This window comes from Bombus huntii, unplaced genomic scaffold (assembly GCF_024542735.1).
Source record: "Bombus huntii isolate Logan2020A unplaced genomic scaffold, iyBomHunt1.1 ctg00000179.1, whole genome shotgun sequence".
Lineage (NCBI taxonomy): Eukaryota > Metazoa > Arthropoda > Insecta > Hymenoptera > Apidae > Bombus > Bombus huntii.
Window position 1 is genome coordinate 35,001 of NW_026099416.1, and position 5,000 is coordinate 40,000.

The following is a 5,000-nucleotide window of genomic DNA, read 5'->3' on the forward strand; positions in this document are numbered from 1 at the left end:
GAGCCTGAGGAGTTCCTGATGGATTCCACCCCAGGCGCGCTGAATCACCTCGGCCTCGACTAGGTCGGGTCCAGGACATTTCCCCTTCGTTAGTCGTTTTACGGCGCCGCTGAGTTCCTCGTAGCGGAACTCTGGGGTGTCCTCGACGTTCGGAGGGGTTGTACTTTCTTGTCTGATCGCTGTCTGCTCCGGCGTGTCCGTTTCTTCCTCGTCGTCGGGTAGTAGGGCGGACAGCATCGCCGCCGCGGTCATTCGCCAGTTGGAGGTTTCTCCTTGTGGCGTCCGCAGGGTCGACACTGTTTCTTCCCTTCTCAGCTTGCCCGTAGCCGTTCGATAGGCGATGCCCCAGGGTTCTGCGTTGCCCTCCTTTGTTACAAAGTCCCTCCAGCTACGTATCTTGGCCTTGGTGATTGCCCTTACGTACTCTTTCCTAACCTCCCTGTACCGCAGCTTCTCCTGCTCCCTCGTTGCGGGGTCCCTGGTCCCCTGGTATTTTCTCCTTGCCCGGTAGACTCCCCTCTTTGCTCGTGTGAGCTCAGGCGTCCACCACGGCACCGATCTGTGATACCATTTCTTCCTCGGGATGGCGGCATCGCAGGCTCTTATGAGAACTTCCTGCATCTGCTCGGCCATTCGTTCAACCTCGCTCGGCTGCCGGAGGGTTTTCTCCCGGAGTGTCTTCTTCTCCTCTATGATCACTCTTTGGAAAACCTCCCAGTTGGCGTGCCGAGTATTGTATCTCCTTTCCTGAAGCTGCGGTGGAGTGCTCCCTTTGTTAAAATCGAGACGCGTCTCCAGTATTCTATGATCACTGGAGGTTCCGTCCTCGTGTACTTTCCATTCCCTCACGAGCGGTATTGCTTCCGGAGTCGTCATGGTCAAGTCTATGTTCGATCGCCCTCTAGTCGTTTCGAATGTGAACGCCTGTCCCGGTTTGTTGAGGATGTGGAGGTTATATTGTGCAATGATAGCCTCCAGGGCCTCACCTCTGTCGTCGATGTCCTTACTGCACCACAGCGGAGACTTGGCGTTGGAGTCCAGGCCAATGATGGCCTTCTTTCCTCTTAGCCTGTTCAGTACTTTATCTAATTGTTCGAGGCCGACTTCGATGTTCTCGGTCGGCGGAAAGTACTGGCTGACGAAGTATATCTCCGTCTCTCCGTCGCTTACTTGTACGCAAGCGCAGTGCGTTGTACATAGTCCGGCGATTTCGAGCGGCGTTAGCTCCTTCGATTTAACTCCTATTGCGGCCATTGGTGGGTCGCCCTTCGATCCTCGACAGGCGATCGAAATTCCTGTTCCGAGTCCGGGTATTTTTCCGTCAATGCTGTATGGCTCTTGCATTAGCAAGATTTCGTCGCCATCAGCCTCCATCTGCGTCCTGATTTCGTGGGGGACGGTTTTGGAACGCTGCATATTGTGCTGCAGGATCCTTATACCCCTTCTACCCCCATGTCCTCTTCCATTCTTGTTTGGGGCTTTATTCATAGGTCGTCCGTGCAATACTTATTTCCAGCGCCTTTTTGTACATAGGGCAGTCTACGTTAGAGGCCGCGTGATCGCCTTTTTTCCCTGCCTTCTTGCAGTTAACGCAGCCGGCGTTCTTGTTTTTGTTCGTGCACTCTTTAGTGCCATGTCCGCTTTCTGCGCAGTGTGCGCAGATTTCGTAGCCCAAGCGGCAGTGTTTTGCCACGTGCCCGTAGCCTTGGCACTTGTAACAGCGGCTGACGGCTATGTAATCCCGAACCCGGCAAGCATTCCACGAGATGAATATCTTGCCGGTTAATAATTTATCTCTTACCTGGGGGGGTACTTCCAGTACCCAGTTAGTTTCCTGGGAGTCCTTGCGGCCTGTTCTGAAGCAGAATTTAATGGCTGCGACGTCTTCATCTGTTAGCCGCTCCTGGTTCTGCTTCTTGATACAGCCCGTTATTTCCTTCTCCGGCATTTCCCGCGGTACATCGTACAATATTACCCGGGGCAACCTCCTCTGCGGTGTGCTGGTTTTTAGGCCGGCCTCCTTTAGCTTGGCGTTCTCCGTGAACGCTTTTAGGCCTTCGGGGTTCGCTGTTTCCACTACTAGCCCGTTTCCGCTGATCTTCTTCACTGCGGTGATCTGGATACCCCTCTTACGTGGGTTCACCAGCGTGAAGACTGCCTCCCGTGCTTCCTCGCTCGTCTTTATCTCGGAGTCGGAAGACTCCGGTCGGATTATCACCGCGTTTGTAGGTGGTTTGACTGAGATTTGTCCCACTATGCTGTTCCTCATCTTGACTTTTTCCGCGTAGGAGGGCAGTTTTGGCTCCATCCTTGTCTTTACTGCCGTTTCAAGCCGCTTGCTGGTTTGCAGCGTCTTGTTGACGGCACTCAGTATCGCCATTTCTTTCTTTACCGCACCGGTGCTCTGATCCAGCTTCCCGGTGAGGTAGCTATTGTGGAGTAGGAGCTCTTCCACTATCCCTCTCATGTCCCGGAAGTACCGCATGATAGTTGCGGTTTGCTCCTTATTTACTTTCTTGTTTGGATCCAAACAGAAGGCTAACACGCCCTTCTCTATTTCCCCTGCCTGTGCTCTTAAGTCGGGCACGGCACGGGGTTCGTCTGCTGCTACGGGCGATTGCTGCTGCTTCGCCTCTTCTCCTTTTTCTTTCTCCTCTGTTCGCTTTCTTTTCTCCTGCAGCGGGCTTTTCCCCTCCACCTTTTGCGTTTTCAGTGGTTGGAGAACCACTCTTGCTTTGGTAGCAATTGGGGATTGACCCTTCGTAGCCATTCTGATCTTTCTTTTCTTTCTTTTAACCTTTTATCTTCGGAACGTCGGCGCTTCCGCTACCGCCGTCGTCAGTAAGTCCCACCGTCGGTAAGGCCCACCGTCGGTAAGACCCACCGCTGGTTAACTGTCTCACCGTCGGTAACCTGTCCCGGCGTCGGTAACTTATTCCACCGTCGGTATCTTATTCCACCGGTGGTAAGGTGGATTTGCGCGGCTAAGTCCCAACGGCGTATTATTTTACGCGCACAGACACTAAGATCCGGCGACGTATTGTTTTACGCGCACAGACACTAAGTCCCAGCGGCGTATTGTTTTGCGCGCACAGACACTACGTCCGATGGCGTAGCGGCGACACTAGTCACGCACTTGTACTCACACTGAACTATTATTTCCTCGCGCGCAGGCACTAAGTCCGGCGGCGTATTGCTTTTACCGCACGAGACGGAGTCCCAGCGGCGTATTGCTTTACGCTCGCAGACCAAGTCCCAGCGGCGTATTGTTTTACGCGCGCAGACACTAAGTCCCAGCGGCGTATTGTTTTACGCGCACAGGCACTAAGTCCCAGCGGCGTATTGTTTTACGCGTCCAGAAACTAAGTCCTAGCGGCGTATTGTTTTACGCGCACAGGCACTAAGTCCGAAGGCGTAACGGCGGCACTAGACAGGCACTCGCACTTGCACCGCACTATTATTTTCCTCGCGCGCGGACACTAAGTCCGGCAGCGTATTGCTTTTACCGCACGAGACAAAGTTCCAGCGGCGTATTGCTTTACGCTCGCAGACCAAGTCCCAGCGGCGTATTGTTTTACGCGCACAGACACCAAGTCCCAGCGGCGTATTGCTTTACGCGTCCAGACACTAAGTCCCAGCGGCGTATTGTTTTACGCGCACAGACGCTAAGTCCCAGCGGCGTATTGTTTTACGCGTCCAGACACTAAGTCCTAGCGGCGTATTGTTTTACGCGCACAGACACCAAGTCCGAAGGCGTAACGGCGGCACTAGCCCGGCACTCGCACTTGCACCGCACTATTATTTTCCTCACGCGCGGGCACCAAGTCCGGCGGCGTATTGCTTTACCGCATGAGACAAAGTCCCAGCGGCGTATTGCTTTACGCTCGCAGACCAAGTCCCAGCGGCGTATTGTTTTACGCGCACAGACACTAAGTCCCAGCGGCGTATTGCTTTACGCGTCCAGACACTAAGTCCTAGCGGCGTATTGTTTTACGCGCACAGACACCAAGTCCGAAGGCGTAACGGCGGCACTAGACAAGCACTCGCACTTGCACCGCACTATTATTTTCCTCACGCGCGGGCACTAAGTCCGGCGGCGTATTGCTTTTATTTATCTACTCGCGCGGGACAAAGTCCCAGCGGCGTATTGTTTTACTCGCCTGGGCTCTAAGTCCGAAGGCGTAATGACGGCACTAGTCGATCACTTGCACTAGCACTTCTCTGTGTTTCAAAACTGGCTGCTTTTTTTGCTGTGTCTTGATGTGTCACTTTGAGAACGTGGCACATAGACCGCAGCGTGTTGCTTTGCGGACGCGGATACACTAGGTACCGCTGCGAGCGGCTTCACGAACACCTGCACCGAGTCCCCCGGCGTATTGCTTTACGAACGCGGACGCTAGGCCCGCGGCGTGTTGCTTTACGAACGTTGGCGCGCAGTTGCAAAGTAGCCCGTGCGGCGGCGCTGCAGTCGCGCGTCCCAAGATGTCTTCCACTCTGCCCTAACCTCTGCCACGTTTTTCTATGTGCTCTCACGCTTCTATAAAAGCGATCTCCACTGTTCTTTATTACTACTTTTCTTCCCAAGCACTTTCACTCCACTTTTGCGTTATTTCCTCGCCCGATTTCTTTGCTTTTCCGCAAGAACTCGAACACCAAGTACGGAGCGACGTGAACGCGTGCACTCAGTATGCCGCCATCTTGTGGACTAAGTAGATAGGGACAGAGGGAATCTCGTTAATCCATTCATGCGCGTCACTAATTAGATGACGAGGCATTTGGCTATAGAGTCATAGTTACTCCCGCCGTTTACCCGCGCTTTTTTGAATTTCTTCACGTTGACATTCAGAGCACTGGGCAGAAATCACATTGCGTCAACACCCTTGGGGGCCATCGCAATGCTTTGTTTTAATTAGACAGTCGGATTCCCCTAGTCCGTGCCAGTTCTGAGCTGAGCGTTGAATGGCGGCCGAAGAGAACGACCGCGACGGTAGAACCGCCGC

At 53.8% G+C, this 5,000-nt stretch overlaps 1 pseudogene; it reads right to left on the minus strand.

Annotated features, from left to right (window-relative positions):
- Positions 1-4,680: 4,680 nt before the first annotated feature.
- The window catches only part of LOC126877514 (large subunit ribosomal RNA), a 2,917-nt pseudogene continuing 2,597 nt past the window's right edge, over positions 4,681-5,000 (minus strand).